The 22,606-nt window shown below is 41.9% G+C and overlaps 1 protein-coding gene across 2 annotated transcripts in view; it reads left to right on the forward strand.

The window, feature by feature from the left end:
• XRCC4 (X-ray repair cross complementing 4) overlaps window positions 1-22,606 on the forward strand; it is a 201,539-nt gene that overhangs the window by 178,114 nt on the left and 819 nt on the right. The window lies entirely within an intron of this gene.

The raw sequence follows: 22,606 nt of genomic DNA on the forward strand, positions 1-22,606 counted from the left end.
ATCGGAAAGGGTGTGAGACAGGGTGTATTTTATCACCCTATTTGTTGAATCTCTATGCAGAACATATCATACGGAAAGCAGGATTGGACCAAGATGAAGGAGGTGTGAAAATTGGAGGGAGAAATAGCAATAATTTAAGATATGCAGACGATACAATACTCTTAGCAGAAACCAGTAATGATTTGAAACAAATACTGATGAAAGTTAAAGAGGAAAGCACAAAAGCAGGACTACAGCTGAACATCAAAAAGACTAAAGTAATGACAACAGAAGATTTATGTAACTTTAAAGTTGACAATGAGGATGTTGAACTTGTCGAGAATTTACCTCGGCACAGTCCTTAACCAAAATGGAGACAATAGTCAAGAAATCAGAAGAAGGCTAGGACTGGGGAGGGCAGCTATGAGAGAACTAGAAAAGGTCCTCAAATGCAAAGATGTATCACTGAACACTAAAGTCAGGATCATTCGGACCATGGTATTCCCGATCTCTATGTATGGATGTGAACGTTGGACAGTGAAAAAAGCGGATAAGAGAAAAAGCAACTCATTTGAAATGTGGTATTGGAGGAGAACTTTGCGGATACCATGGACTGCGAAAAAGACAAATAATTGGGTGTTGGAACAAATCAAACCAGAACTGTCACTAGAAGCTAAAATGATAAAACTGAGGCTATCTTACTTTGAACATATAATGAGAAGACGTGATTCAGTAGAAAAGACGATAATGCTGGGAAAAACAGAAGGGAGTAGAAAAAGAGGAAGGCCAAACAAGCGATGGATTGATTCCATAAAGGAAGCCACAGACCTGAACTTACAAGATCTGAACAGGGTGGTTCATGACAGATGCTTTTGGAGGTCACTGATTCATAGGGTTGACATAAGTCATAATCGACTTAAAGGCACATAACAACAACAACTGGTGTGTTGTGTGTTGTGTGTTGTGTGTTGTGTTGGGGGTGTGGGGTGTGTGTGGGGGGGTGGGGTGTGTGGGGTGTGTGTGGGGTGTGTTGTGGGGGGTGGGGGGTGGGGTGTGTGTTGTGGGGGGTGGGGGTGGGGGTGGGGGGTGGGTTGTGTTGTGTTGTGTTGTGTTTCTAGGCCGCCTTTTGGCCAAAATGGCCCCCAAGGCGGCTTACACATAAATAAAAAACACAAATACAAATAAAAACAATACAATTTACAAAAAATCAAACTAACAAAAATGTAGCTTTTCTATAAAGCATCAACAGCTATTCAAAAGCATTTGTCTTCCTGGTAAAGGACAGTCCCCAGAAAAATGTCACTGAGAGCAGGGGTGAGGGGGCAAAGCAGGTGGAAAAGCATGCGCCTTGATGGTCCCAGCACAGTCTCATACATTTATATACCGCCCCATAGCCAAAGCTCTCTGGGTTGTTTACAAAATGAAAAACATTGGACATTAAAAACAAATATACAATTAAAAAAAACATACAAAGTTTAAAACCGTGAAGCAAAATAAACAAGGTGAAAGACCTGGGGTCAGAGCGCAGCACATGCTGTTAGAATGCCCGGGAGAAAAGAAAAGTCTTGATTGGCGCTGAAAAGATAACAATGTTAGAAAATGTAGAATATTTAAATTTAGTGCCTTAAGAGCAAGCCTTTAAGCTAATCCTGACATGCTAGTCATCTAGGAAGGAAATAATTATTACATTTGGGATCAACACTTCGGCATTCCCAATTCCCTCCAGCAAAATTACGGACATATTAGTTATTTAATTTATCTCAAAAGTTGGGTACTTGGAATTATTTATTAGTAAGTTTAACCTACAGAAACCTGTATTCTATGTGCAACTGCAAAACTTCATAGGAAAAGGCTAAAAGTTTGTAAACTCCTTTCACTGAATCAGAACACACACACCAAATCCTTGAATACTGAGTTCTGCAGTGAGAATTACACAGACTTTTGATCAGGCTCATTCCCATATGCTTTAGGGTACATAGCTGGATTAGTGAAACTCCTGGATGTAATTAGCCCCTATGATTATTATTTTCCCTTTTGTGAATCTCCTGGTGATGAAGTTTGATTGGATCATTAAGATCAGTGCCTTACATGAGCTAATATTTGATTCAGTTGCTGGAAGTAGACTTCACTGATACCTACAGAACTACTGTAACACAAACCACTCTGTAGTACTATTTACTCAAAATCTGCCTCATGGTTGTGGATTTAATGACATGATTGCAAAGATTATGTGAGAAACCCAGTCACATGATCATAATGGTCTGGGAAAACGGGCACTCGCACAGATCAAGGAATCTATTGCCTTTAAGCAATGTCTGCATAGGAACTTCAATGCTCTTGCAACTGCAGAAAACAGTGTCAAGAAAGAATAAGTTCCATGATGTATAGAGTATTGCACATCTTTCTGCCATGTAGACTATCACCTGTCTCTGACCCCTCCAAAGTCCAGATCTGTCATGTGCACAGCTGAGATATCAGTTCAGGGTCATTACAGACTCTTTGCAACACATCCCATTCTGATTCCACATGCCATACACAACAACAATTGCAGAACTTAACACGAGCTGCAAAGTCTTTATGGCTAGAATTGGTCTATAAGCATGCAAAAGTGCACCTTCAAAGTTATCTCCTCCCCCCAATTTATAAAACTCCAATATGTAGTGAATGGTATCCCTTTCACGTGTTACTTGCATGAAGAGGCAAAATATTTTTAAAGGGCCTATGAGGGGTGCCTTTATTTCCACACCCAGCATCATACAGGTTGTCTAGGCCATTCCTCAGGTAAAGGCCTCTGAACAGGCAAAGCCAAAGGGAGAATGTAGGCATGAGGGTAGCAATGGGCAGACGGAGTGCACATGACCTTGCATGCCCTTTCTCTCTCCCCATAAAGTTAATTGTGTGGAGTACAGTCCACTTGAACAGGGCTAGTGTCTCCATTTGAACCCTTATACATAATGCTGCATTCAATTCCTGTTCTTACAATAAAATTAAATATTATCATTCATTGGCGATCACTCGTGGCTGAGTAAGATTGTCTTCCAAGATAAGGTCTTTAACAGTGGGGTCCATAAGTGACTGTGGAGGCCAATTCTGGATCCACACAGCCTCCCACAGTGAGGACATAGGTTTTCAGATGGAAGATGGTTGCGATGAGGATTTGTTTGACGTGCCTTCCGCTTAGCTCATTTGTCCCGTTCGCCCTGTATTCGTGCTTCTTCAAAGTCCACAGCACCTTTGATAATAGCCGACCTCCATTTGGGACGTTCATGGGCCAAGACTTCCCAGTTTTGTCGATGTTCATGTTACATTTTTTTAGATTTGCTTTAAGAACATCTTTAAACCTCTTTCGCTGTCCACCAATGTTCCGTTTTCCATCCTTAAGTTGGGAGTAAAGTAGCTGCTTTGGAAGATGGTGATTAGGGATTCGAACAACTTGGTCAGTACAGCGAAGTTGATGTTGAAGGATTGTTGTTTCAATACTGGTAGTCTTTGCTTCCTCCAAAACGCTAACATTAGTCCATCTGTCTTCCCAAGTAATTTGCAGAATTTTCTGGAGGCAGTGTTGGTGGAATCTTTCAAGAAGTTGGGAATAGCGTTTATAAATGGTCCATGTTTCACAGGCATACAGTAAGGTCGGTAGTACAATGCCTTTGTAAATAAGCATTTTGGTCTCCCTGCGAATATCCCGATCCTCGAATACTCTATGCTTCATTCGGGAGAATGTGGCACTCGGAGAGCTCAGACAATGTTGAATTTCAGCATCAGTGTCAGCATTTACAGAGAGATGGCTGCGGAGATAGGGGAAGTGATCAACGTTCTCCAACGTCACACTATTAAGCTGGATCGATGGTGCTACAGAGGGACTAGTTCGCACTTGTTGATGAAGCACTTTGGGTTTTTTAATATTAAGTGAGAGTCCAAGCTTTCCATATGCTTCTGCAAAGACATTTAGGATAGTTTGAAGATCTTTCCCTGAATGTGCAGAGACTACATTATCACCAGCATATTGAAGTTCTACGACAGAGGTTGACATTACCTTACTTTTTGCGTTCAGCCTACTGAGATTAAAAAGCTTTCCATCTGTTCGATATATGATTTCCACATCAGTAGGAAGTTTCCCCTCAATAAGGGGTAGAATCATAGCAATGAAGATAGCAAATAAGGTTGGACCAATGACACATCCCTGTTTTATGCCTGATCCGACTGTGAATGGATCGCTCTGAAAGCCATTGTTGTCCAAAATTGTTGCTGTCATGTTGTCATGAAGGAGTCGCAAAATATTCACAAATTTATCAGGGCATCCAGTTTTCAGAAGGATGGTCCAGAGAGCGGTTCGATTCACAGTATCAAAGGCCTTAGTCAGGTCAATAAACACCATATATAAAGGTTGATTCTGCTCCTGACATTTTTCTTGAAGCTGTCATGCAGTGAAGATCGTGTCCACTGTCCCCCTGGAAAGGCAGAAGCCATTTTGAGATTCGGGGAGGACATCCTCTGAGATTGGCAGGAGGTGATTTGCTAGGATCTTTGCAAGGATTTTACCTGCGGTAGCAAGAAGACAGATACCTCGATAGTTCCCACAATCTGTTTATCACCCTTCTTTAAAAGGGTGATAATTATGGCATCCCTAAAGTCTTCCGGGATCTCCTCCCTCATCCAGATTTTCTCGATGAGCTTATGAAGTTGTTGTGTAAGTTCAGGCCCACCTTTAAAAACTTCAGCAGGAATCCCATCAGGTCCACTAGCTTTGTTGTTCTTCATTTGATTGATGGCTTTACTGACTTCATCCAAATTAGGGGATACTGCAAGCTCGTCTCTAGTTTGTTGTTGTGGAATTTGCGAGAAGACCTCATCAGCCATGATAGAGTTATGATTGAGGAGGTCGTGGTAATGCTCTTTCCAACGCAGTGCAATTGATTCTTTATCCTTAAGAAGTTTGCTACCATCCATTGAACGTAAGGGATTTGTACCACAATTTGTTGGTCCATAGATGGCCTTTGTGGCATTAAAAAAGCCCCATGCGTCGTGAGCATCTGCAAAGTGCTGGATTTCTTGAGCTTTCTTTATCCACCAGGCGTTCTTAAGTTCTCTAGTTCTTCTTTGGACCTCAACCTTTGCACTGGTATAGATTTTTTTCTTAGCAGCACAGTTAATGTCTTTCTGCCATATCAGGAAGGCTTTCCTTTTCTTGCCGATGATATGTTCAATCTCACTGTCATTCTCATCAAACCAATCCTGATGTTTCTTAGTTTGGTATCCAATAGTTTGTTCACATGCTGCAATAATGGATGTCTTCAGTTTAATCCAGTGTTCCTCAACATTTTCAGGGAGTTCCGTCGGTAGATGTTTCTTGAGAGTTGTTTGAAAGCAGGCTTGCTTAATAGGATCTGGAAGGGCATGGATGTTCACTTTACGACTTGGTTTTCTTCTTTGGAGCCTACGTTGAGGAACAATATTAATGGCCATAGTGGATTGAATTAATTGGTGATCTGTCCAGCAGTCATCAGCACTTGTCATGGCCCTAGTGAGGAGTACATCACGACGATCTCTGGCACAGACAATAACGTAATCCTGGAGATGCCAGTGTTTTGACCAAGGGTGCTTCCATGATGTTTTAAATTTATTTTTCTGGTGAAAGAGTGTGTTTGTAATAACAAGATTATGCTCTGCACATTTAGTCAGAAGTGGAATGCCATTCAGGTTGCTATTGCCAACTCCTTCTTTCCCAATGGTTTGTGGCCATAAATCAAAATCACACCCAACTCTTGCATTGAAATCACCCAGAAGGATAATTTTATCCTCCTTAGGTATCTCTGATAAGATGGTGTTCAGCTGGTTATAAAAAATTTCCTTGATGTCTTCATCAGCATATAATGTTGGTGCATAAGCACTTACAATAGTTGCCTGCTGGTTTTTGGCAAGTTTTAACCAGAGAGTTGAGAGTTGTTCATTAATGCCAGTAGGAACTTCTGACAAGAGCTTCACAAGATTATTTTTAATAGCAAAGCCTACTGCATGTATTTGTCGTTCTTGTTCAGGCAGTCCTTTCCAGAAGAAGGTATAACCTCCTTTTTCTTCCTTCAGTTGTCATTCTCCTGCTCTTCGCGTTTCTTGGAGTGCTGCTATGTCAATATTAAAACATCTCAACTCCCTCACAATGATGGCAGCCCTGCGTTCAGGACGTTCACTATCTGTATTGTCCAGCAATGTCTGTATATTCCATGTTCCAAAATTCAATTGTCTTTTGCGACCGCTAAGTGGTGACCCCACTGGACGCGGTAATCCAGTCAGGGAGAGAGATGAGGCAGACTATGTTTATGGCACCTTTTCTAGCCCCTCCCCATACAGGGTGAGCAGAGTGGATCCTGGATAGGACTGCTCAGTCGTGGATATAGCTGCTGAACTACTCAACTGCCTCGGTCCTTGAGCCAGGACGATGGAGTCTGTATCCATCTCCCATGTGCCGGTCCATGACTGGGGGCTTCCGGATTTCACAGTCCTGCTCCTGTCACCATTTGCTGATTGCCATGGGACTTTTGGTTTGGTTTGCTTGGAATATGCCTGTGCGTGAATTTGTTTTATGTGGGGAGATTGGTGCACAACAATCAGCACAAAATCTTGACAAAAAGGCTCTGATCCAATGGCATGGATACCATGACAATTGGAAGTCTTTTATCTGCTGCAGCCTTCATCCGCCTTCACAGCCGTTCTAACATACACATTGTTATCCTCCGCCTGTTCTGCCGTTGAGGACTTTCTTGGATCGTTCTTTGTCTGGTTCCTCTCCCTTGACCTTACCGCCATGGGTGACCCTGCTGGGAGTGCATGACTCCCAACGGCATCATTCACAGGGTTCATTGGAACACACAAACCCACTCACCACTACAAGGTGATGATCCAGCGAGGGGATTACAATAAAATTAAATATGTGGAGGGGAGGACCAGAATTATGCTCTGAGCCCTACGCACATACAACTGTACATAATGCCATGGCCTCACAAGCAGTCAAAAGTCAGAGTCAGCAGCTGCAGACTTTCCAGCTAAGGAGCCTGGCCAGGTACAGGACTCTGAGCCTGCTGCTGGAGATCAAGAAACAACTGAAGCTGAGAAACATGAGCCCCTGGGAGAAATTCCATCCAGAGTGTCCAGAGCCTGGGCACTCATAGACACCTCCTGAACCTGAGGAACCAGATGCTTTCCCAGGACCCCACCAGTCCAGTGGTGCAGAGAGTGCACCAGGTGGGAGACTAGCAAAAGGAGGACGAGTGCCTGTCTTCAGGCCAGAGTATTGCCCTTGAAAAATCTGGAATGTCACAAGGGGGTGGAGCCTGAGAGAAGTAGTTTGTGAGCAGAAGCTTGTGCAGGTTGCACCCTGGCCCAATGAGATTCCAGAACCCAGTATGCTATACCTAAATACAAGAACACCATTCAGCAAGTAATCTCCCACTGGGAATAAATTAGAATCATAGAACTGTAGAGTTGGAAGGGGCCTATAAGGCCATCGAGTCCAATGCCCTGCTCAATGCAGGAATCCAAGTTAAAGCATACCTGGCAGGTGGCTGTCCAGCTGCCTTTTGAAGGTCTCCAGTGTTGGAGAGCCGACCACCTCCCTAGGTAATTGGTTCCATTGTTGTACCACTCTTTTAGAATTTTTTTCCTGATGTTAAGTTGAAATCTGGCTTCCTGCACCTTGAGCCCATTATATTGTGTCCTGAAGCCTGGGACAATCGAGAAGAGATCCTGGCCGTCCACTGTGTGGCAGCCTTTCGAGTACTTAAACAGTGCATAAGAACATAAGAAGAGCCTGCTAGATCAGGCCAGTGGCCCATCTAGTCCAGCATCCTGTTCTCACAGTGGCCTACCAGGTGCCTGGGGGAAGCCCGCAAGCAGGACCCGAGTGCAAGAACACTCTCCCCTCCTGAGGCTTCCGGCAACTGGTTTTCAGAAGCATGCTGCCTCTGACTAGGGTGGCAGAGCACAGCCATCATGGCTAGTAGCCATTGATAGCCCTGTCCTCCATGAATTTGTCTAATCTTCTTTTAAAGCCATCCAAGCTGGTGGCCATTACTGCATCTTGTGGGAGCAAATTCCATAGTTTAACTGTGCGCTGAGTAAAGAAGTACTTCCTTTTGTCTGTCCTGAATCTTCCAACATTCAGCTTCTTTGAATGTCCACGAGTTCTAGTATTATGAGAGAGGGAGAAGAACTTTTCTCTATCCATTTTCTCAATGCCATGCATAATTTTATACACTTCTATCATGTCTCCTCTGACCCGCCTTTTCTCTAAACTAAAAAGCCCCAAATGCTGCAACCTTTCCTCGTAAGGGAGTCGCTCCATCCCCTTGATCATTCTGGTTACCCTCTTCTGAACCTTTTCCAACTCTATAATATCCTTTCTGTTGAGTGCTATCAAATCTCTCAGTCTTCTCTTCTCAAGGCTAAACATGCCCAGTTCTTTCAGTCTCTCCTCATAGGGCTTTGTTTATTTATTTATTTATTGAATTTCTTAGTCGCCCATCTGGCTGGCTATCCAGCCACTCTGGCGATGTACAAAATAAGCATACTGATACAATAAACATTAAAATTCCAGTTCCCCGATCATCCTTGTTGACCTCCTCTGAACCTGTTCCAGTTTGTCTGCATCCTTAATAAAGTGTGGTGTCCAGAACTGGACACAGTACTCAACATGAGGCCTAACAAGTGCCAAATAAAAAAGAACTACTACTTCATACAATTCTGAAACTATATTTCTTTTAATGCAGCCTGACATTGCATTTGCCTTTTTTGCAGCTGCATTGCACTGTTGGCTCATATTGAACTTGGGATCAACAAGTCACCTGCTGCTTCACTCATCCTCCATGATTTCGTGAAGATAATAGACAGTGGTTCTAAGAGTTCTTCCGATAGTTTCTTCAATACTCTAGGATGCAATTCATCAGGCCCTGCAGATTTAGACTCATTCAAAGTGATTAGATATTCCTTAACTATTTGTCTATCAATCTCAAGCTGCAGTCCTGCCCCTTCAACTTCACATTTGCCAGGAGGCTCATAGACCCTTTTTTGGGTGAAGACTGAGCCAAAGTAGGAATTGAACCCTTCTGCCTTTTCTTTGTCTTCTGTTATTATTTTGCCATCCTTATTGAGTAGTTGTAGCACCATTTCTTTTCTCTATTGTTTACTATGGATGTATCTGAAGAAAGCTTTTTTGTTGCTTTTAGCATCCCTCTTTAACTTCAGCTCATTCTCAGCTTTAGCCTTCCAGACACCATCTCTGCAATTCTATGGTACCTGTCTGTACTCTTCCTTTGTGGCGTGGCCTTCCTTCCACTTTCTATATGTGTCCTTTTTTGTTTTCAGATCATCACTAAGTTTTTGTGGAGACACAGCTTCTTCTGCTGTCTTCCACCTTTGTTGCTTGATGGAATTGTTTGCCATTGTGCCTTTAGAATTTCCTTTTTTTTTTAGAAAGTCCTACCCCTCTTGGATTCCTTTTGTCATTAGGGTCGCTTGCCATGGGACTTATCATTGTTCTGAGTTTATTAAAATCAGCTTTCCTAAAATCCAGGGTATGCATATGGCTACTCTCAGCTTTTCCTTCCTTTAAAAGCAAGAACTCAAGTATAATAACATGATCACTTTCCCGTAACTTCCAGTTCATCAACTAAGTCATCTAACCATCTCTATTGGTTAGAATCAAGTCAAGGATAGCTGATCCTCTGGTTCCTTCCTCCGCTTTATGTAGGAGAAAGTTATCTCCCAAAAAGTCAGGAATTTCTTGGAGGGACCATGTTTGGCAGAATTTGTCTCCCAACAGATATCGAGGCAATTGAAATCACCCATTACTACTAAATCATGCTTTCTCAAAACATTGGCAGTTTGCTTTTCAAAAGTTTCATCCCCTTCTTCTCCTTGATTGGGTGGTTGGTAGTAGACTCCAACCACCATGTTCCTTTAATTCCTTGACCCATTTATTTTCATCCAGATATTCTTGGTGGGGCTACCAAGCTCATCCTGTATTTCTGTGCAGGGATATATATTTTTAACCTATAGCGTGTCTCTGCCTCCCTTTCTATTCCTTCTGTTCTTTTTGAACAAGTTATATCCTTCAACTGCTGTATTCCAGTCATGGGAGTTATCCCATCAAGTTTGTTATATCTATCAATTCGTATTTACCATCCTGTATTAAGAGTTCAAGTTTGTCCTGTTTGTTTCCCATACTCTGGGCATTAGTATACAGACATCAAAGACCATGTGGTTTACAGTCTGCCTTCATTCTTACATTTTTATGAAGACTATTATTGAGCCCCATTAGAGCCGTTCTCTCATTTCCAGTTACTGTGCATAAGCCTTTGTCAATCATTACCAAGTCTCCCGCTACTACTACTCTTCTTCTTGTTGGGGGTGCGGGGGCGGGATTATTACCTCTGCTTGACTGAGCTTCAGCTTCTCAATGTTGCATGGGGTCTCCTGTAATTCCTCCTCTGCAGGCTGTCCTCCAGTCTCATCCTCAAGTGCCTGAAAGCGGTTCCATGGTTTCATTGGTGCAGGATGTATTCTAGCTCTTCTGCTCCTGTCACCCTTTCCCACAGAGTGTCCTCCAATTCGCAGTTTCTCTCCTCAACACTCTCATCTTCTCCTTCAACATGCTGTTCTTCTTCCACCTCTTGTGCTTGTCTTTGCTGAGATAAGTATCTGGAAAGCATAGCCCACCCTAATTAAATCAAATAATTCTTTTACCTTTCCTGAGAAATTTATCAAGGGTGACGGTTTACTGCTTATACACTATGTTAATTAGCTGAAGAATATTCCTTTTTCATTTCATGACATCTTCCAAGCTCACCATTTTTAAACAAGGCAAGATAACCTAGCTAAATAGGTCTTCTTGCTGGGCTTTCACCCTGTGGCATGACAATTAACTCAGCTGAGAATGTTCTAGGAACTCTCCACCTGTGCCTTTTTGTGTCATGCAGATACAAGCCCAGATCCTATCACTTTCAGGTTGGAGCAGTAAGGTAAGTTTCCCCTCCCCCCCTATTCTGTTCAGCATTCTGCCTAGGAGAGTACTCCATACCACTCTGGTTCATCTGCTGCACAGAATGTTGATCTACCCAACTCTTTCCAAGATATGGTGCCCACATGATGGACCTCAGGAACAAGTTTCTTTCCTCCTTTTGCTTAGCCTTTAGCTAGATCTCTTACCTTACCTCCCCACCTTCCTGTGTTTCCTTGTCTCCAAACTATATTGTTTTGCTTTGGAGATTAGTCAGGAACCCTCTGCAGAGAGGTATCATTCAGTATGTTTCTGGAAGGGGAGATATCTTCTCCTTTTTGAACTAAGCCAAAAGAGTTAAGAAATCCAAGGTAAGACTATTGGAAGAGGGATTATTTTGGGGGGCTAAGACTACTGGAAGGGGAATTCTTTTGGGGGGCTCCCCTAGGTCTTGGAAGATCCCACAAGTAAAGGGAGCAAACATTGTACCCAGTTGTTTATGGGGATGCTGGCTTCTGATGGAGACCCATAAGGAAGCTATGATTGAGTTGGTTGGAGTGCTGCTAATTCATTCTCTGTGGCACCCTTCTGTGTTACAGTGGAGAAACCCAGCCAGTTTCATCTACATTGTCCTTTTGTTACAGGGCAGGTGTAATATTTCCATCCAGACTTTTCAATCACTCACTGGTCACACCTGCACATACATTAAAAGTACTCTTAGGCCACTTTAACAGTTGTAGCTTCCCCCTAAGAATCCTGGGAACTCTAGTTAAGAGTTCTGAGAGTTGCTAGGAGACACCTCACAAAGCTACAATTAAACGATGTGGATGTGACCTCTATCTTCTGTGTTTGCCAATCTCACTTTAATGTGGCTCAGGAAAACTATTACTTTGTATGTAACCTTTTCATCTTCCTAGTTTAGCTCTCACCATAGCAAAGCTTTTGTCTATAAGATTTCACCTCCTAACTTCATGTAAGGCAACTCTCCACCTCTAATCTCTATCTCTGCAACAGTAATTAAGCATGTGGTGCAGGCAACGTGTGGGTGGGTTCACCTTTGTATGCATTATTATTTTCTTTATGTTACTATAGTGACATCTAATGTTGTAATGCTCCTTTTGTAGCTTCTAAATCAAATTATATTGGTAGGTTTCCATTATAAATAAATTTATTACAATTGCTAGGGACTGCCGCCTCTGCTTAATTTGCTCACCAACCCCACCTACTGTCACCAAAGCTCCCTCTCCCGCCACATGTCACAAAAGATCCCCCCTTTCCCCCATGGCCCCCAAAGCCCCCCTGCCCCAACATGTACATACTCCAGACACCCCCAAAGACACACAGATGCACCTGTGTGCACACAGGAACTCTGCCTCACATGCACACACACAGAAACACACTCCCCCTCGCCACCCGTCCCTTCACCTCACCACTGCCCTCCTCCTCACTGCTGCCACCCATCAATTTCCTTTCTTTTTGTAATTAGACTTTTTTAAAAAAAATCCTTAGAAAGTAAATTTTGTTAATTTCAGCCATTTTGAATTAATTAAAGTCTCTGTAGATTTTTTTACACTAGATTATTCCAATCTGTGAACTTGATGCCATGTTTTTATATCTCACATTTTTAGGCATACATATTGAAAGCAGGTTTTACAATGTAAATAGTGACACACCTAGTTATTAAAAGACAGCAGATGAATTTTTTCCCTGTGATGCTGAACCATACACATACAATTGCGGTTTATTCTTTGGAAGGGGAAAGTGAAGGCCTCAAGTGAGAAACTGATGCTTGTCAAATGTCAGCCAGCCATTCTTCATGTTTTCCTGTACTGGAGGGGAGTGAGGGAGAAGGACTGGGAGGATGAAATTTGCATTGGTTTTCAGATAAGAAGCCCTGTTACTAATAGCCAAAGAGTGATGGGACATTGATGCTTCAGTGATTCATCTGTGCAACACTCTGTGTTATTTTACATGGGTTGCATCTGGTCTGCATATGCCCTGTGTGTTATTTATTTATTAATACTTCCACTGATATCCTGAGTTTCCACCAAAAATAGGCAGCTTACAGTGAATCAGCAATAAAAGTCATAAAACAACAATAGAATCAAAGCCTCTCAGTGATAAATCAAAAAAGAATCTTGATTGACATCTCACTTCTCCTTATGCCATTCTCATTATTCTGTTTTGTGCTGCAGTCCTGAACACGCTTGCTTCTTGGACCCAGAGCCAGTAGGGTTGGTCAATATCATCAGGGGAAACAAATGCTTCAGATTGCAGAGGACTGCCATCAGTTTTTGTAGTACATCATTCTGACTCTTCCTGCCAAGAATGTTACCATGAATTCTTCATAAACTTTCAAAGTGTAAATTATTTAACTTGGAAGCAGGTTTTCTGTCTGCAAACAAAGGAAGAACTGACAGAGGAAGGCTGTGTGTATTGCAACTAGACTGGTACTTCGGCCCTTGGTGTATATTAACTTCCAACGAAGACTCACCTCTGCTCTTTCTGTCCTCTTTTCCATCCAGCTATAGAATTAATTATCTCATGGTAGAGTGATGACACCCAACCCTGGAGTCATTCTTTGATCCTGGGGTGTTTAAATCATTCCTCAAGAGAGTTGCATCTTTGTCAGTTTCACAGAGCTTAGCCCTGAACTACTACAGACATGTGGAGAAAACAGATGAAGAAGAAAAAAAAATCACACTGCAGGCATGAAAAGTATACTCACCATAACTCCTACCTCACTCCTTCCATCTCACTTCTAATCCAAATATGAAAATTAACTGAGTTCCCCTGCCTCCTGACTTTAAGTGGCTGAGAATCCTGCCAAACATATTTATTATATTATTTATTTATTAGATTTATATCCCACTCTTTCTCCCAGTAGGAGATACGTAGTATGCCAACTTCTGCTATTTAGATGCTACCAAAAAGAGGGTCTCCCAGTGACTGTAATGTACTCTTCTAGCTTTTGATTTCATCTCTTGCTACAAAATACATGAAAGCTGTTTGATCACTGTGATTGCAACACAAAGCCAATCAGTGACATGGTTAAATTAATTCTGTCCATTGTAGGATAGCAGGTAGGAAACCACTCAATGGAGAGGTGGGGGAAAGAGGTCCTTCCTGAACTTGCATCAATATGAATGAAATTTATACAGATGGCGAACCAAAGGGTCCAGGGTTACAAGATGAAGAGTAATCAATTTTTTTAAAATGTTATGTTTTTAGAAGCCAGGTTAAGTCTCAGCTAACAGGTAAGGCTGATTCTGCCTCTTCTGTCTTAAAGCACTGCAGTACACCACATTATTTGAATCATTGCAAGTTATTACGGTGCTCTGTATTAACAGCCATTAGTGAAATCAGCAAACTTCATTCACTCAAATTCATAAGATTTTGACATCACTATTTAGCATTTCCTATATAGAAGTCATGTCCCATATTAATGATTATTACTTGGCCTTTGGCGGTGGGGAAGGAGTGTCATAGCATCTCTGTCCCAGTTACCTCATCTTCAGAATGAATGAATTTTGACAACTGCCAGGTAAAACACATTTGTCAAATCCTAGCATAGTGAGGGCTTGGACATTCTCGTGTGATCTCTGCAAACTAATCTTGTCAGCTAATTTGGTGGAGGGGGGTTAATGTAAAGGGGAATTTTATTAGAGGTGACACCTACCCTCCAAACATTTGTCCCCTGTGATTCAGCAAGATGAGCAATCTTGCTGAGAGGCAACAGAGCAATAGTGGGGCCTCTGGATATATTTATTTATTTATTAAATTTCTGTACCGCCCCATAGCTGAAGCTCTCTGGACGGTTTACAACATAAAAAACCAATACAATATATAATATACAATTCATATTCAGTAGAATTAAAAGGAAAAATACATCACATTTTAAATAAACATAACTAAGCAATAAATCTCAACAATGTACATAACATAACAAAATTAATGAACCAAACATAACAGTTATAAAACTATCTAAAACTATTCTCCAATGTACCATTCTGCTTCTCCCCACCTAACCCCACCTTCTGTTACCAATAACATTTGTATATTATTCTGCATTTGTATATTTTTATGTTCAAGATGAACCCTAAATTTGGGCTGATAGTGATACCGCTAGCTGTTAAATCATAAGCAGAGCACCTAGTTTGCTCTGTCCATGTGGCCCTGGGCTCCTTCTGGAAGGAAGGGATATAAATGAAACAAATATTGAGTTAGCTCAAGATTTTCAGCTTCTGTATGGTTGCTGGCAAGAAAAAAGTATTGAGCATCAGCATATCATTGTAAATATAATTAAAAAACCTAAGAAGAAAAGCCAGTCTTGCAATATTGGTGGCTAGTTTATAATGTGTTGGTTTTATAAGCTCGTGTCTAAATTGCTAGGCAAGCCAGATAGTTTGTGCTGTATATATACTTTTTTGTGGTTATGACTAAGTAATCAGATCCTTCCCCCCCCCCCCCCGCTGAGACAGTTGCTGTAAAAGTATTTCTCAATCTAGATGTGTGGTCTAGTTTCTTTATGTAGGAATGAGCTTAAGTGTAAATGCACCACAAGTATGCATGTCTCTTGTTAACTCACCTCAGGCTTGTAGGGTTTTTTTTATGGTATACGTATTTAATTCTCAAAGCATGAGTTTGTTGACAATCAAGGAGAAATGGGTTTTTAAACTACAGATATTAACTTACACATCACTGTGTTAATTCTCCTAATGTAATAATAATGACTATAGAACAGAACCTTTTTCACTAGTTGTCACTCCACTGAGCAATATAAGGCAGTTAAAGGCTTAGAATTGTTAAATGTAGGTATTAAAATAAATATACTTGTGGCCAGCCTCTTGTATTTACAATATCAAATTTAGTTCTAAGAAAAATGCATACCTTTATTAATATAGCCTAATTTGGACCAGTACATATTTGTGAGTTGAATTAACTTGTATAACACCAGCTATCATTTAAAAAATAATCCTGCCAAGCTACTTCCAAGCATATCACAGTGAATGTATTGTGAAAAAAAGAAGCAGCAGCAGCTAACCTCAGTTTTAAATGGAATTTAACTATTGAAAGCAACAAAAGGTGAACACTGTGATGCCTTCAGTCTGGAACTTGCTTTGCTGAATTAGTGTCTTTAGATCTTTGTTTCAGATGTATTATGCCTGTTGTACTTCTGATTAATGCAGGTGCAGTTTTTACTTTTGCCAAAAGTTTATGCTGGATAAAGAGTGCTGAATCCCTTCCGGACCATTCAATTACCTGTGGATTCTTTGAAAATGCCTTTATAAAGAGTGTGATTAAGCAAACTGCAAAGTGTTCCCTCCCTCTGGCATCCCACACTTCCCTACTCCCCAGACCATCACATACCTTTTAAGAGCCTTGGCTTCTGCTCCTCTCTCCTCCACACAGGGCTAAGTGAGAAGAGGGGGAAGGGAGCAGCCCATTGTGCCTAGTCAGGCGGAGCTGTTTTTTGTGAGTTTTGATATCTATGTTGAGCTTTACATTTTTTGACAGATAGATTTTTTAAATTATTATTGTTGTCAAGACATTATGTGAAAACCAAAATAATTTTGCAATTTTATTTTTCCCGTGTCTGGTCACAAAGCACAGTTCATAGATAGTTGTGTAGGAAGGGACAAAGTTGTTGTTGTTAAGACTTCAGGAAGTTTTGCACTCCCCAAAGAGTCCTAGGAACTAGATAACTCTGCAGGCCCTGAGCTAGTCCACAAGGATGAAGTTTGAGGAAACTTCCAAAATAAATAGAGTAGATGAAAGGTCAGCCAGCCTCCCCTTGGTATATACCCAATGAAAGTCCACACTCTCTCCCATCCCATGTGGCTTATAGCAACTCAGTCTCTTGCCCACCAATGGTGCTTGAGCCATTCTTTGCCCAGGATTTCATCCAGGCTTTTCTTATGAAAATAAGTAAATGGTGGCAAAAATGCAGCAGAAAAATCTCAATAATAAAAATTAAACTAGCTGGATAATTTCAGCTCATCCATCACCTTCCAGTGTAGCCAGTGTGGTGCCCTCCATTCATCATGGTCTACAACTGCCATGATCCCTGACCATTGGCCATGCTGAGTGGGGCTGATGGGAGTTGGAGGCCAATAACATTTGGATGCTGCCACGTTGACTATCCCTGCCTTAAGCAGATAAGTGCAGGTCATAATGTAGTAAAATATTGCTTGTCTTCCTGACTACATGGCAAGCCAATATGTTGGTGGTGAGTATTTTACTGCACCCCTCTCCACTAAGGAACCACCCCTATAAATAAGCATATAAAATGTTGTTCTGCACAGTGATGGGAGTTGGACCCCCCTCCCCAAAACAGTATCAAAAAATATGACATGGAATATAAATTCTTACCCGGGGAGACAGAACGTTTCTTCCTAGTGGAAAACATGCCAGTTCCCCATCATTGTTATACAACTGAGTTGTTTGTTGTTGTTATGTGCCTTCAAGTCAATTACTTCTTATGGCGATCCTATGAATCAGTGACCTCCAAGAGCATCTGTCATGAACTACCCTGTTCAGATCTTGTAAGTTCAGGTCTGTGGCTTCCTTTATGGAATCAATCCATCTCTTGTTTGGCCTTCCTCTTTTTCTACTCCCTTCTGTTTTTCCCAGCATTATTGTCTTTTCTAGTGAATCATGTCTTCTCATTATGTGTCCAAAGTATGATATTCTCAGTTTCAACATTTTAGCTTCTAGTGATTGTTCTGATTTAATTTATTCTAACACCCAATTATTTGTCTTTTTCGCGGTCCATGGTATCCGCAAAGCTCTCCCCCAGCAGCACATTTCAAATGTGTTGATTTTTCTCTTATCCACTGTTTTCACTGTCCAACTTTCACATCCATACTTAGAAATCAGGAATGAATGTTCCTGACTTTAGTGTTCAGTGATACATCTTTGCATTTGAGGACCTTTTCTAGTTGTTTATTTATTTATTCATTCATTTATTATTTGATTTATATCCCGCTCTTCCTCCCAGCAGGACCCCAGGGTGGCAAACAAAAGCACTAAAAACACTTTAAAACATCATAAAAACAGACCTTAAAATACATTAAAAGAAAACAACTTTAGTTCTCTCATAGCTGCCCCCCCCCCAGTCCTAGCCTTCTTCTGATTTCTCGACTGTTGTCTCCATTTTGGTTAATGACTGAGTGGTTAACTAATAATGAATTTAAATAGAGTCAAAAACATAACCAAGTCCAAGTAGTTGTCCAGTGTAGTTGTTAGAATCGCTGGGAAAATGTTTCCTAATACATAAACTGTGCTACAACATCTATCCCTTCAAATCCCACCTTGGAAGTTTAAGAACAAAGCTCTACTAAATGTGTCAGCATAGTATGGGACATGATAGATGTGCTAGCATGGGAGAAAACCAAGCCTTCCAGACATATGCAGGTGTGTATATATAAAGTCTTGGCAAATTTTGTCTCCAGTCTGATTTTTTCTTTTTTCACAGTAAGGCAAAATGTGAATTTCCTGTCTTACTAACACTGACACAGCAGGTCTACGTTTCAATGTTAGTATATAATTGAGTTTTAGCTAAACGTTCAGAGAGCTTTAAAATCTTGAATTTTTGCAGCAGTTATTTATTTATTTTTATTTATTTTATTTCATTTATATACCGCCCTAAGCCTGACGGCTCTCTGGGCGGTGTACATAAGAGATAAAAACAACACAATATATAACTACAATAAATATAATAAAGTCAAAAACCAAAAACAAACAAATAACAACAAAAAGCAAACAGCATCATAATACAACACTAAAAATACAGTTAAAATACACTTTAAAAACAGATTAAAATACACTTTAAAATGCCTGGGAGAATAAAAAGGTTTTCACCTGACGCCGAAAGGATAGCAGCGTCGGTGCCAGGCGCACCTCATCGGGAAGACTGTTCCACAATTCGGGGGCCACCACCGAAAAGGCCCTAGATCTAGTCACCACCCTCCGAGCTTCTCGATGACATGGCACTCGGAGGAGGGCCTTAGATGTTGAGCGCAGTGTACGGGTAGGTTCATATTGGGAGAGGCGTTCCACCAGGTATTGCGGTCCCATGCCATGTAAGGCTTTATAGGTCAAAACCAGCACTTTGAATCTAGCCCGGAAACAAATAGGGAGCCAGTGCAGACGAGCCAGAACAGGTGTTATATGAGCGGACCTTCTGGTCCGTGTCAACAGTCTGGCCGCTGCATTCTGGACTAGCTGTAGTTTGCGAATTATCTTCAAGGGCAGCCCAACGTAGAGCGCATTGCTGTAGTCCAATCTAGAAGTTACCAGAGCATGAACAACAGAGGTGAGGTCATCACCGTCCAGATAGGGACGTAGCTGGGCTACCAAACGAAGATGGTAGAAAGCATTCCATGCCACCGAGGCCACCTGGGCCTCCAGTGACAAGGAAGGATCGAAAAGAACTCCCAAGCTATGAACCTGTTCCTTCAAGGGGAGTGTAACCCCATCGAGAACAGGATGAACATCCACCATCTGGGCAGGGGAAGCACTCACCAACATCGTCTCAGTCTTGTCTGGATTGAGCTTCAGTTTGTTCGCTCTCATCCAGTCCATTATCGTGGCCAGGCAACGGTTTAGTATGTTAACAGCCTCACCTGAGAAGGATGAAAAGGAGAAATAGAGTTGCGTGTCGTCAGCATACTGATGACAACGCACCCCAAAACTCCTGATGACCGCACCCAGTGGCTTCGTGTAGATGTTAAAGAGCATGGGGGACAGTACCGATCCCTGTGGGACTCCACAATGGAGAGTCCAGGGTGTCGAATAATGTTCCCCAAGCACTACCCTCTGGTGACGACCCACCAAGTAGGAGCGGAGCCACTGCCAGGCAGTACCCCCAACTCCCAACTCCAGGAGTCTTCCCAGAAGGATACCATGGTCGATGGTATCAAAAGCAGCTGAGAGATCAACGAGAAGCATCAGGGTCACACTCCCCCTGTCCCTCTCCCGACAAAGGTCATCATACAGGGCGACCAAGGCTGTTTCGGTACCAAAATCGGTCCTAAAACCGGATTGAAATGGATCAAGATAATCAGTGTCATCCAAGAGCCCCTGGATCTGGCCGGCAACCACCCGCTCCAGCACCTTGCCCAGGAACGGAACATTCACCACAGGTCTATAGTTGTTCAAATTATCTGGGTCCAAGGAGGCTTTCTCCAGGAGTGGTCTCACTACTGCCTCTTTTAGGCAGTCAGGGACCACTCCCTCTCTCAAAGAGGCATTTATCACCTCCTTGGCCCAGCCGGCGGTTCCGGTCCTGCCAGCTTTCACCAGCCAAGAGGGGCAAGGGTCCAGCACAGACGTGGTCGCCCGCACCATTCCAAGGATCTTGTCAACATCCTCAAGCTGCACAGACTGAAATTCATCCAAGAAATAAGGACAAGACCGTGCTCTGGACGCTTCATTAGGTCCAACTGCTATAATAGTGGAGTCTAAATCCCGGCGAATGCATGCGATCTTACCTTGGAAGTGCCCAGCGAACTTGTCACAGCGGGCTACAGAGGAATCTATAATGTCCCGAGGGCCAGAGTGTAAAAGCCCTCGTACAATTTTAAAAAGCTCCGTTGGGCGGGAAAGTGATGACTTAATGGTGGCAGCAAAATAGCTCTTCTTTGCTGCCCTCACCGCTACTATGTATGAAATTTCTGTAAATGTAGAAGCATTTACGTTACATTGTCTGTCACACCACCTCATCCCTGTCATCATTAGGATAGGCACTCTGTCACACTAACTAGTCTGCTTTTTCAGTTTTGTGTGGCTCATTTTCAGCTGGCAAAACATACACCTAGCAATGCTCTTACTTCCTTTCAGATAATTGCCCAGCTTTCTGTACTGTTGGCACAACTCAACAGAGTTAATGTTTTCATATTTTAAGGTGCTAAACTGTGAAGTTAGAATTATTTCTTTATTATATTTATATCCTGCCTTTCATCTGAGGAGCCCAAGACAGCATACTTCTCCCCCCCTTTTATTCTCACAACAACCCTATGAGGTAGGTTAGACTGAGAAACAGCCCAAGGTCACCCAGTGAGGTTCATAGATGCTTAGGGCTGAACCTGGGTCTCCCCAGGCAGACATAATCCCAGGTTCTGGCATACTCCCAGAGCAGACTTTCTTCATTTATGGTGCGGATGTGCAAAACATTATTGGGAAACCTCTATGGAAATATAATCTCCTTGATTTTTTTATATAGTCTTACATTTTGGTCTGTTGACAATCTTGCTAAGCGTTGTAGAATTCAAAAGGCTGTTTTAACTAATGTGATGATGGCAGCACAAACTGCATGGGCAAGAGAGTGAAGATCCCATCGCTTGCAGGGTGGTTAAGAAAAATCTTGCCTATTGTGCCAATGAGGAAAAATAACTGAAATTGTAAGATAATGAAATGAAAGCTCCATACCATAAAGCTTTGGGAGTCGGGGACGGGCAAGAAGCAGCGATAGTAGACCTTTGGTAATGCCATGAATATACCTTATAAAGGATTTATTTATTTATTTATTTGCTAGTCATTTCATACCATATGGTCTCTGGGCAACTTACAACAGATTTAAATGCATACAATAGAAAACAAAATTAAAAACATACAATAGAAAAACTTAAAACCCAAACAGAAAAAACTAAGACAGCACACATCAAGAGCCAATGGCCTGAATCAAAAGGAAGGTCTTTGCCTGGTGCTGTCATTGGTCTGCCAGTATTTGTTATTCCTATTTGTAATTTTAAATAGAAAATAGGTTTTTCAAGGGGAGGCATAAATCATGCAAACTGCAGCCTTCTTCAGATGGAGTCCTCACAAGATCACTGCCCCTGGCAGCCAGTCACACCTCCAGTCTTATTATGCCCCTCTAGCTACTCCCCTGATGTCTGTGTGTTCAGTTGCACACGTGAAAGGGCCCCAACATGCACACAACTATGTGCCCTTCACTTGTGCAATCAAGATCCCTTATTGCATGGAAACCCCCATGCACTGTACATCTGTATGTGCATAGGAGAGACATATTTTTATCTGTTTTTCTTACATTTATATCCTGTCTTTCTTCCATCATGGAATCCAAGGCAGCATTTATTTATTTATTTATTTGTATGTGGTTTCCTGGTGGTCTCCCATCCAGACACTGACCAGACTCAGACCTGCCTAGCTTCGGCAAAGTGGTTGCTTCATGTGCCTTCAGACCATCCTGTTTTCAGTTAAGCATATAGGTGTTGAGGGTGTGTCCAGATGGGTGGGCTGATGTAAGCAGTGTGACTAGCCAGCATAGTCCTGTTTTCCTCTTACACACTGAGCAAATGTAAGAGGTGCTTGTCTGAAGAGGGCCTGGGTCTTCCTACAACTGCTGATTTCCATGAAGTTCCTGGCTTACCTGGGACATCTGCATGGTAAAGAACAGAAGCCCTGGCTGACATCATGCATTTCCAAGGCCAACTGCTAGTGATGGTATAAACCATGATTTATTAAGTTAATTATTACGGTTATTAGCAAAGTCATCAATATTTTAACCATTCTAATTCACACAAACAATGAAGCCTGAAGAAATTGGGAATCTCTAAACAAATTCTTCTGAAGAATTTTAAATGGCACAAAATAGGCTCCAAGACACTTTATATA

This window comes from Rhineura floridana, chromosome 1 (assembly GCF_030035675.1).
Source record: "Rhineura floridana isolate rRhiFlo1 chromosome 1, rRhiFlo1.hap2, whole genome shotgun sequence".
In the NCBI taxonomy this organism is placed as follows: domain Eukaryota; kingdom Metazoa; phylum Chordata; class Lepidosauria; order Squamata; family Rhineuridae; genus Rhineura; species Rhineura floridana.